Raw genomic sequence first — 12,318 nt, 5'->3', positions numbered from 1 at the left:
AAGGGGAGAGGCCTCAGAAGAAACCAACCCTCATGACACTTTGATCTTGTGCTTCAAGACCTCAGAACTGTGAGAGATTTAATTTCTGTTGTTTAAGCCACCCACCCTGTGGTACTTTGCTATGGCAGCCGCAGGAAACTAATACACTCCAGTCCTGCATTTGTTCCTTACAGTCGGAAACACACATATTGAGCACCTATTATGCACCAGGCTCACTGGATACATGGATGCCTGATTCTCAGGCCTGCCTGCTTCCCTTTCCTGCTGACTGCTCTGCTTGGCCTGTGGTGGGGCTGTGGGCCAGCTGGTCCCCATTAGCTGTTTGTAAACATTCCATCCTCCTTGCCTGCTCCTCCTCTGCCTCAGTCCCCTAAATAAAGCCATCTCCACCTTGCGACCTGACCCTCTGCCCTCCCTGTGCAAGATCACCACCTCACTCCCTAGCAGTGGTCCTCACCAAGGTCTCCCATACCCTCCATGAATAGAATCCAGGCCCAGCCCTTCCAAATGGCCTTCTGGACCTGTCCACTGTCTGGTCCTTCCGTCATCTTTAACGTGAACAAATGTTTCACATCTCCATCTCTGGGGACTAGGCCTGTTCTCCCAGCATGGCTGGGCTTTAACTTCTCCCTGTCCTCACCATCCATCAGCCACCAGATTCTGTTGATTCAGCCTTCAAACTATCTCCCATGTCTGCCCTTCCACTCCACCCCTGGGGACCCACTCGGGCAGGGCCCCTTCTCTCCTGAAGGCCCTTCTTAGGAGAACTTGGAGGGTTTGCTGAGGAAGTAAAAGGGAGGAAGGGCAGAGTAACAGCTAGAAGGAGGGCACGGTTTCCCCCTCCCCCGATTACAGGACGGGAGGGAGAGATGGGCAGAGAGGGGAGGGGAGACAGGAGGTCAGTGGGTCTGAGGGCTGAGGGGCCCCCATCTCCTGTGTCCTGGCAGTGCCCCTGGGGAGCGGCAGGACCAAGAGAGGGATGCCACTAGCGAGGTGCCCTCAGGACGAGGGCCCCAGGGCAGCATCAGGTAAGAGACCAAGCCCAAGGGCAGCCCCAAGCTGTGGGGAGCAGCCACCCTCCAGGGTTCAACAGAGAGACAAAAGGAGTCTTGCAGCCACAGGGTGGGTTCTTGACCCTCTGCTCTCCCACCCTGGCCTCAGCTCTGTGGAATGGTGTGCGGAGGCAATGGAGTGGGAGGCGGTGCCCCTGCAAAGGGCTGAGGTGAAACCCATCAGCATGGGGGTTGGGGGCTGAAACTAAGCAAGTAGACTGAGCTTTATATGCTCTAAAGCTCAGCGATGAACTTGTTTTGGAGGTTTCTGACATTTGTAGGCTTGGTTTGTTTGGTTTTTTCCCACTTATTTCCTAGATGAAAAGTGCAAAGACGCCTCTATCCGGTTCCAGACCAGACATCAAGCAGCTCTGAGTCCAGGTTAGGGCTGCAGAGACCTCCCCGAGCAACCAGCCAAGCCCCCAAGCCACACACGAACACCTTCGCCCCTCAAAGGGGAAAGAGGAGCACCCTCCTCACTCAGCTCTGCGTCTGGCTGGAGGTGGAGGTGTGTGTGGGGGGAAGGGGGCACAGTGGGGAGGACCACGGACGGCCAGGGGCTCCTAAGTCTGTCTGCAAATTAACGTTTTTAATAGCCCCAAATGACTGAAGCCGGCGTGGGGAGGATCCGGGTAGAGACCAGCTGGCAGTCTTCTGTGTCCATCAAAGTCACTGAACTGTTGATTGTAACCCCAGAGTTTCTGAGCCACCAGGGGTGCGGTGGGGCCCAAGAAATATGCATTTCTAACAAGGTCCCAGGAAAGGCGGATGCTGCGGGTGAGGACCGCACATTGAGAACTGCTAATGTGGAAGTCTGGCTCCCCGGGTTCTGGCATCTCGGGCAACCTGGGTTCCAATCGCAGATCTGCCCCGTGCTGGCAAGTGGCCCCTTAGGCCAAAGAAATTGCTTCTTCAGCCTAAATTTCTTCTCTACTAGAGAGATAAATAAGTATAATATTTACCTCCTGAGGTGGTTGTATGGATCAAGTTGAGATAACCTGGATAAATTATTTATCACAATTCCTGGCACGTAATAAGACCAGGGAAAAGTTCTCTTTCTATTTGTTGAGGTGTGGGAATTTAGCTGGAAGGAAGCTGCTATTTTGGGGGGGTTGTTTTTTGTAAGCCTTAAAGAATTATTTGACTTTTAAAAACATGTACCTCTGCAACCTTGGTTAAAATGAAAATTTAATTTTTAAAATTGCATTAAAAATTGCATATCTTTTTTAATATCATTAAAAAAGAGAGCCCAAACCACTTTAATAGTTTTAAAATGGAAACATCTGTAGACAATTGTATTATTATTTCCAATTATTCACTCTCCCTTCCTGAAAGAGTATTATACAACCTCACCCACTACCGTGTGGCCTGTGGTGCCTCCTGGAGAAGAACTATTCGCCCAGCCCCACTGACTTTGGCCTTGACCCCATGACTGCATTTGCAAACGGCCTGTGTGTAGACAGGACCTGTGGCACATCAGAGCAGAGACTTTAAGAGCCATTGCTTTTTTCCACCCGCTCGCTTGCTCTTGTCCTCTGCCACAAGGCTGACATGTCCCCCCTGGGGGCTGTTCCTTCAGCTTGAACAAAGGAGAATTACAGCCACAGCTGACCCACAGCCAAAAGGTGCCAAGCCACAGCCAAGCTGTGAAGGAAATGTAAGAGGGTCAAGAAATGAGCCTTGATGGCCATGAGCTACTAAGATGTGGGGGTACATTGTTACTGCAGCTATACCTAGTGAAAGCTGACTAAAACCATCCTACAACAGGTGCCTGGCTAAATAAAGTATGGTGTGTCTTAATGATGGGTATGCAGCTATTAAATGTAGTTATGTTTTCAATTAAAATTTATATTTAAATATATTCAGCTATTAATATTAAATTTAAGAATATAGGAAATTTCTCAAAGTATCATTTTTAATAAGGAAACAAAGGCAAAGTTTCAAACCGAAAGTACAGGATCCCAATTTTGTAAATAAATATATATCTTGTATATGGGTTTCCCTGGTGGCACAGTGGTTGAGAGTCCGCCTGCCGATGCAGGGGACACGGGTTCATGCCCCGGTCCGGGAAGATCCCACATGTCGCGGAGCAGCTGGGCCCGTGAGCCATGGCCGCTAAGCCTATGCGTCCGGAGCCTGTGCTCTGCAACGGGAGAGGCCACAACAGTGAGAGGCCCGCGTACCGCAAAAAAATAAAATAAAATAAAATAAAATAAATATATATATATATATCTTGTATATATTGCTTGACGTAAGTTGGGTGGTAATTTTGCCTAGAAAGAAAAGGATTGGGGGGGGTGGGGAGAAAGACACCTCAACGTTACCAGTGGTTATCTCAAGGTGGTAGAATTAGAAAGCATTGTTATTCTCCTTTATGCTCATCTGCACTTCCCAACTCATCCATAATGACGTGTCACGCTTTTATAATTTAGATAAATAGTACAGGTATGTTTAAAAGAATCCATAGCCAACGGCAGTATGGAGGGCAGGGAGCCCTGGGAAGGCAGCAGGGCCCAGGGTCCCAGTAGGTCCTGGAGGGGCACAGAGGTGGGAGTGGAGGGAGACTTCTCATGGTCTCCTTATACCCAGGCACCCCATGCACAGGCTTAAACCTAGCAGCTTTTAATGTCCTATGAGAATATGTGCAACTTTTAAAAAACAGATTAATTGGCTCCAAATATAAAAATAAAAGTGTGATTTCTGGTTAGTAAATGTTAATAATAAAAGTTAATAAATGTTTAAATGTCTAAAAATTGTAACCACGCATCAAAAATTTCAGTGCAGTGACTGCTTAATGGGTACAAGTTGCCATTTGAGGTGATGAAAAGTTCTGGAACTGGATTGTGGTGATAGTCATATTATGTTGTGAATGTACTTAATGCCACTAAATTGTACACTTCAAATGGTTAAAATGGTAAATTTTATGTTATGTGTATTTGACCACTGGGGGGAAAAATCCTCAACTTCAATGAAAGTCAAGTCTTCTGTGATTCTATGGAACTCACATGTGAGTGGGACCCCAAAATAAAATTGCCCCAGAAGAGGCAGTGGTTGGTAATGATCACTATTCTCCTGTCACTAGACACCTTGTGGAGTAACAGTGAATGTGTAGCTTTTAGAGTGGGGGTAGGAGTGAGGTGTGGAGCACAAACCTCTTCCTCATGCTGTCACATGGCAGGGAGAGGTGCCACCTGCAGAGCCAGGGGCCTGAATAAGGGATGGGCAGCCTCCTGCAATGCCACAGAACCAGCACTGGGTGGCAGCAGAGAGCCAGCTCAAGCAGAGATGGCACCTGGGAGCTGCCCCACATCCACTGCTTTCTCCCCCCCCCGCCCCTCCCCCCCGATTCCCCTGCCCCTGACTCTCCCAAGACACCAAGACTAACCGAGACAGTCGTTTCAGCTTGATTTTCAGAAGATGGTGCCATTTCTCAAGAGGAAATTGTTTTGCAAGCAAACCTATATTTTTCACCAACTCCTTCCAGAGGGATATTCAAGAATATTCAAGATAGGTCAGTTTTTACATGTTTGATACATTCCATCATTTGAAACATGTTTCCGATTTCTCTGTAGCCAGTGTATGGCTAATTTCAGGGACTGAGCTAATAAAACTCACATCCTGTTTTTGTGGTGTGTCAGTTTAAGATTTTTCACCTGATATTCATCATGCTGATCTTTAAAAGACTAGAAAACTTTAATAGCAAGACTGGTGGCAAAGATGTTTCCCCACAGTACTGAGGAGGTTAACTTGGTACAGAGAGCAGTACCCTGAGAAGGCTATTCCTTATAAAGCAGTGACAGTCATATGTCTTTTCTAAGATGGCTTTACTACTGTGAAAGAAAACACCTCAAAACCAAGAAGTTTAAAGAAAATGTTATTGTTGTTGTTATTTATTATTATTATTATTTGGGCTGGGCTCAGCTGGGTTGTTCTTTGGGGGGGGGTCGTTTATTTATTTATTTATTTATTTTTGGCTGTGTTGGGTCTTCGTTGCTGCACGTGGGCTTTCTCTAGTTGCGGTGAGCAGGGGCTACTCTTCGTTGCGGTGCGTGGGCTTCTCATTGCGGTGGCTTCTCTTGTCGCGGAGCACGGGCTCTGGGGGCACGGGTTTCAGTAGTTGTCACACGTGGTCTCAGTAGTTGTGGTGCACGGGCTTCGTTGCTCCGCGGCATGTGGGATCTTCCCGGACCAGGGCTCGAACCCGTGTCCCCTGCACTGGCAGGCGGATTCTTAAGCACTGCGCCACCAGGGAAGTCCCCTGGGTAGTTCTTCTGCTGGTCTCACCTGGGTACACTATGTGGCTGCGGTCAGTAGGCAGGTGGGCTGGGGGCTGAAGGGTCCAGATCCCAGACAGCCCCACTCACATGTCTGGCATTTGGCTGGGGTGATGAAGGCAACTGGGCCACATGAATCTCATTATCGAGCCGGCCAGACTTCTTCGCTTGGCAGCTGGGCTCCAAAAGCAGTAAGAGAAGCCAAGCCCCAATGCACAAACACTGTTAAAGCTTCTGCTTGTGTCATGTTTCCTACTGTCCCCTTGACTAATGCGAGTCACATGGCCAAGCCCTGATTCAGGGGCTAGAGAAAATAGACTCCTTCTTTTGACAGGAGGAGCTGCAAAATGTTGTGACCTTCAGAAAATATCTACCACGTCTTCTTTCTCCTCTCCTGTCATACCGAGGACATCCTTATACAGGCAGGGATGAATGACAGCCACCTGCCAACTAACAGTGCTCCCTGCCACCCTATATCCCTGGGATCAAGTTCAAGGCAATTAAATCCGCATCTCCCCAGATCTGGGGGAAAACCAGTCTCACGAAGTAAGATGTTTGGGCTAAATTGTGTCCCCTCCACTCCTGGAAATTCATATATTGAAGCTCTAATGTGACTGTACTTAGAGATACCTTTAAAGAGGTAATAGAGGTTAAATGAGGTCAAAAGCATAGGACCTTGGTCCATTAGGACTCATGTCCTTACAAGAAAAGGAAGAGACACTACTGCAGTCTCTCTCTCTCTCTCTCTCTCTGCGTGTATGCACGGAGAGGAGACCATGTGAGGACACAGTGAGAAGGCAGCCATCTGCAAGCCAGGAAAAGAGACCTCACCAGAGCCAACCTTGCTGACACCTTGATCTTGGACTTGGAGCCTCCAGACTGTAGAAAACAAATGTCTGTCGTTTAAGCCAGTCAGTCTGTGGTATTCTGTTATGACAGCCCAAACTAATACACAAGTGTTCCTTGGTTAAATACGTTTGGGAAATGTGTGTTCAATACTGATCCCCCTCCTTGAAAATTCATAGGGCTCTGTAGCCTATTAAAGGCTCTGAGAAGTTCCTCAGCAAAGAAACTTCTAGTTTAACACAGTGTTTCCCAAATTTATTTAAACATGAGATCCTTTCCCAACACCTATGATCACCATGGGAAGGTGTATTTATTTCTAGGATTGTCATAACAAACTACCACAAACTTGATGAACTTATTCTCTCACAGTTTTAGAAACCTAAAGTTAGAAATCAAGGCCTCAGGGCTTCCCTGGTGGCGCAGAGGTTGAGAGTCCGCCTGCCGATGCAGGGGACACGGGTTCGTGCCCCGGTCCGGGAGGATCCCACATGCCACGGAGCAGCTGGGCCCGTGAGCCACGGCCGCTGAGCCGGCACGTCCGGAGCCTGTGCTCCGCAACGGGAGAGGCCACAACAGTGAGAGGCCCGCGTACCGCAAAAAAAAAAAAAAAAAATCAAGGCGTCAGCAGGAATGGGTTCCTTCTAGAGGCCCTGAGGGAGAATCTGCTCCATGCCTCTCTCCCAGCCTCTGCTCGCTGCCGGGGACCCTTAGTGTTCTATGTCTCCCATCTCCCCTCCATCTTCACATGGCTTCCCCCTCTGTGTCTTCTTCTTAACTTCTTCCACTTGCTCTTATAAGGACCCAGTCTTTGGATTTAGGGCCCACCCTAAATCCAGGATGAGCTCATCAAGAGATCCTTAACTAATTATATCTGCAAATTCTAAATAAGGTAACATTCTGAGGTTGCAAGTGGACATGTCTTTTGGGGGCCACAGTTGAATCCACTACAGAAGCTAAGGGACACCCAAGGTAGCTGGCTGAGTGTGGACATGGAGTCGGGGCGAGTGGGACCCGTCTAGGTACCTGCAAGCTGGCGGTCCCTCCCCTCCAGGGGAGACGCGAGGCACATCACGCTCTCGCCTTGATAACGCTGGCGCGCCAAATCCTCATCTCCTAAACTCCTTGCTGACCGTCCTCCATGAATACATTCCTGTCTGGGGCAGGTGGAGACTTTCTGTTCTGTTGTTTAAGCACAAACCTGACTGGGCCTCCTGCCCTGCTCTTCCTGCTTTGTTCTGGAAGACAGAGCCTGTCTTTCTTGGGAATGTTTGCAAAATGCAGTGCTCATTCACGCAGCAATGTGGCAGGCAGGCTCTTACAGGGCTGTGCTTCTAGAGGCTTCCTCCCCAAACCTTCCCAAAGCCCACTTCCTCCATGCCTGTCTCCTGCCCAGAGCCCGCCACCACTCCCTCGGCCTCCAGGAGAAAGTGACACCTTCTGCCTCCAAGGAGGGCCTTCCTTCTGGGCTCAGCCAGGGTGTTCCCACGGCTTCCCCACAGGGCGTCGTCTTGCTGCCTTGGTGTCTTCCACCTGGATTGCATCCCTGACCACCCTCCCCTCCACTTGTGCACAACTCTGGACCTACAAGCCACTTGGCAGGTGAACTTTAGGGGTCTGCTGGTCCCTGGAATGCAAAAACCAGACACGGCTCCAATCTTAGCGGTGGGGCTCAGGGCATCTGTGCATGTGCAGTTTTCTGGGGAGGGGCCCAAACCTTTCATCACTTCTCCAAATTGTTCCTTCCTGACTAAGGACGCTAAAACCACTAGTTCAGAGCTAAGGCTCAGTGAGTAACTTCCTTAGAGCAATAACTTTCTGGAAACCCACCTGAGGTGGAAGAACCCCTCTCCCCACTCTTTCTTGTGTTGAGGGGGCCCTGGTGGGAGGAGAGAAGGAACAGCAGTGAGTCCCAGCCCTGGGACGCACAGACCATCCAAACGGGTGAACCATCCGCAGGATGCCCCAGAGATGGAGCAAAGCTGGCTCCATGAAGAGTCACAGCTGCGAGCAGGAGGTGCCCAAGGATCTGCACCCACGCCAGCGCCCACCCTACCACCATCCCCCACCCACACCATAGGTGACGAGCAGATCTCAGGAGCTAGGGAACCTGAGGGCAAAACCCCGTGGCCCCACCGCCATGGTTTGGCTTCTAGCGGCCCTGTTAAGTCCTTCCAAATCCTGGGAACTCACACACTTTGGGGAATGGGCATTGGGCCCACTAGGCCACGTCGTGACAACAGATTTGTGACTTGTCTCTCATATGGGATGGTAAATTTTCTGCAGGTAGACACCTGTCTTTAACTTCTTTGTGATTCTATTCGAGGGTCTAATCCTGTGCTCTAGAGCACTGCAGCCAGCCGCTCAGGCTGCCGGAACACAGTACACAGATTTGGGGGTGCTTAAACAACAGAAGTGTGTTTTCTCGCAGTTCTGGAGGCAAAAGTCAGAAGTCAAGATGTTGGCAGTGTTTACTCCTTCTGAGGGCTGTGAAGGAAGGCGCTGTCCCCAGGGGCTCTCCTTGGTTTGTGGATGGCTGTCTTCACGTTCACATGGCGTTCTCCCAGTATGTGTGTCTGGGTCCACATTTCCTCTTCTTAAAAGGACACCCGTCATATTGAGTTAAGGCTCACCCTAATGATCCCCTGCTAACTTAATGACCTCTTTAAAGGCCCAATCTCCTAATGTAGTCACATTCTGAAGTAGAGACACCCAGGAGTAATATAAGAAGGATGGATGGAAGGACACATGGGCAGAGGGATAATGGTTTGACTTCCGGCCTCTCAATGCTGGTCTGCCCCAGAGTCCCTTCAGGGCCCCCTCAGGCCACTGCACTGCCACCAACCAGGCCTCTGAGGGGCTTGAGTCCTCTCATAGCAGCCGGCAGGCCAAACCTGAGGGTGGGGAGACACCAGGGTGGACCCTGAAGATGGGGGCTGGACTAGAAAAGGCATCCAAAGGGCTGGGGCAGTCCAAGGGGGGAGTGTGTGGTGTGTGGAGGGCTGAAGCACCGCTTTGTTTTGGAGATGGAGGTGGGAGAGATGCCCTCTCAGTTCAGTTGGCTTCCCACTCAGAGTGGGTGTTGGGGTGGCCCCAGGAATCCTATTTGCGTACAGGGCCCAGGCTTCTGGAAGGTTAGAGAGAAGGAATTTACTTTAACTTGCAAATTTGTTCTAATGCATCAAGTAATATTTACTCATTGTTGAAAGGTCAAGTGAATTGTATAAATTTTAAAATGCACAAAAGCTTGAAAGAAAAAACTTGCTTATGATCCACCACAACTGAAAGTCTCTGATACTGGCTACTCATTTGTTATTTAACTGAACCATGTGCTTTTAACTTTTAGAATCTTTTCTTAATGCAAGTACTAAATGTTACTAGAGAAACATCAGAAAATGCAGTTGGCCAAAAAAAAAAAAAAAAAATTTAAGTCACTTATAATCCCACTAACAAAAGATACCTTATTTGGGTTTTTAAAAAATATTTATTTATTTATTTATTTGGCTGCGCCAGGTTTTGTTGCAGCAGGCAGGATCTTAGTGGCCACGTGCGGGATCTTTAGCTGTGGCACGCGGGATCTAGTTCCCTGACCAGGGATTAAACCTGGGCCCCCTGCACTGGAAGCACAGCGTCTTAACCACTGGTCCACCAGGGAAGTCCCTACCTTGTTTTTTTTTATCTTGTATTTCTTTGACCACTAGTACTTTTGAATATTGTCCCATGGTTATTAGTTATTTACATTTCTTTGGTGAATGGTCTGTTCTCATTCTTTGCATATTGTGTTATTTGGAATACAATGGTGTCTTATCAATCTGTTTGGGATCTTTATATAGTATAGATATTAACCCTCTGTGGTATCTGTAGCAAACTTTTTTTCTGTTTGTGGTTTGTTCTTAAAATTTTTAGATTGTTTTTTGACCTACGTCGATTTTTCCACCTTGGAATTTCTTTACTGGCTTTTATATTTAGAAAGTACTTCTTGGGACTTCCCTGGTGGTGCAGTGGTTAAGAATCCACCTGCCAGTGCAGGGAACACGGGTTCAAGCCCTGGTCCGAGAAGATCCCATATGCTGTGGAGCGGCTAAGCCCGCGAGCTACAACTACTGAAGCTCGTGCACCTAGAGTCCGTGCTCCGCAACAAGAGAAGCCACCACAATGAGAAGCCCGTGCACTGCAACAAAGAGTAGCCCCTGCTCACCGCAACTAGAGAAAGCCCGGTGCAGCAATGAAGACCCAACACAGCCAAAAATAAATTAATTAATTAAATTAAAAAAAAAAAAAAAGTACTTCTTCCCCAAATCAAGTATTTTCAGTTTACTTATGACCTCTCTCTCTGTCTTTCTTTCTTTGTATTTACCTCTTTAAGTGAAACTGAGAAACTAACCCAGTGTTTTTCCAACAGTTAACCAATTGTCCCAGCACCACTTTGTAACTCAGCCCTCCACAGTGTCCTGCTCTGTCCCCAGGGCAGTCTGCTCCAAGTCAACCTACAGGAGAAAACCCTCCGCCGGGCCTGCAGTTCCCTGGCTGCCAGAATTCACACAAAACCACTAGCAAACAAGGTGGGATTTTTGATGTGGAGGTGAGGGGTTTACCTTGGAGACCTCAACACAAACAATTAAAAAATTCCCTCTAGATATTTCTGTTCACCCCAAGCCTCATCCGCTCCACCCCCAGAGAGACCTGACCTTTCTCCCCTTCTCACTGCAGCCGAGGAATCTCAAACCCCTTACCCCTTCTCTCCCGCAGAGCAGCTGGGCTGTAGGGCCCCTGGCCCAAACCCAGCTCTTTCCAGACTCAGGCTCTCCTCTCTGGGTAACAGCATCCACCTTCTAGAAAGCAGGGTAGCAACGTCCTTTGTCATTTGAGAATGCCTTTGGGTTCTCAGCCCCCACCCCATGGGCCTTATTAAACTGCTTCTCCCAAGCGAATCCAGTGTAGCTTCTAAGTAGAATCCCATGTCACCTGCTAATGGAGCCCAGGTTGCACTGAGTCCTTAAGTGTCTTGAATGGAGGAAGCCGGAGTTCTGGGAAGACACAGAATCTGGAGTCTCCCCTTAGAGCGCTGATATTCAGAGGCGCTGCCCTGGGAGCAAGAGCTGGAACGGAGCAGCCCTCCCGAGGAGCAGCCGCCAAAGGCTCAGACCCAAGTGGTCTCACTGGCGGGCAGAGGCCATGGGCACCACCCTCATCCTGCACAGGGTTCCGGGGAAGATGTGTACGCAGGGCTGCAGGGCTCCGGGAGACTCCAGGCACACGCTCCCGGGAGCAGCTGCGGAAGGCTGGGGAGCGGCCCAATCCCAGTGGCCACCACAAGGTGGCAGCAGCTAGAGCAGTGACCATGCTAACGCGTGCTCGTCACCGCAGGTGTAGAAAGCCAGTAGGGGACGTCCCTGGGGGTCCAGTGGTTAAGCCTGAGCGCTCGCAATGCAGGGGGCCTGAGTTCCATCCCTGGTCAGGGAACTAGAGCCCGCCTGCCACAATTAAGACCCGGCGCAGCCAAATAAATAAAGATGATTTAAAAAAAAGAAAGCGGGCTTCCCTGGTGGCGCAGTGGTTGAGAGTCCGCCTGCCGATGCAGGGGACACGGGTTCGTGCCCCGGTCCGGGAAGATCCCACATGCTGCGGAGCGGCTGGGCCCGTGAGCCATGGCCGCTGAGCCTGCGCGTCCGGAGCCTGTGCTCCGCAACGGGAGAGGCCCGCGTACCACAAGGAAAAAAAAAAAAAAAAAAGCAAGCAAGAAAGCCAGTGGCAACATCAGGTACAGGGGCAGTGGGTGAGGGGTACTGCCCCAGGTATGATCACACAGGTTTGTGGGAACAACGTTCTGACCTGCTCTGGTCAGAGCCGACCGGGGCGCTGGTTCCTCAATGTCATGATCGTGCGGTGGTTAAGAGCGCAGGCTTGGCCCAGAAAGCCTGGCTCACACCCCAGCTCTTCCCCTGTCTGAGCTCCCAGCTCTTCCCCTGTCTGAGCTGCGGTTTCCTCATCTGTATAATGGGGTAACAGTACCGGGTGCCTGACAACCACAGAGAGTTATTCTCTCAGAGTTTCGGAGGCCCCAAGTCTGAAATCAAGGTGTCAGCCAGGCCGCGTTCCCCCCCGAAGGTTCCGGGCAAGGGCCTCTTCCAGCTTCTGGGGTCGCCAGG

The sequence above is a fragment of the Mesoplodon mirus genome (genome assembly GCF_964341445.2).
Source record: "Mesoplodon mirus genome assembly, chromosome: 8".
Classification (NCBI taxonomy): Eukaryota; Metazoa; Chordata; class Mammalia; order Artiodactyla; family Ziphiidae; genus Mesoplodon; species Mesoplodon mirus.
This window is presented reverse-complemented; position numbering follows the sequence as displayed.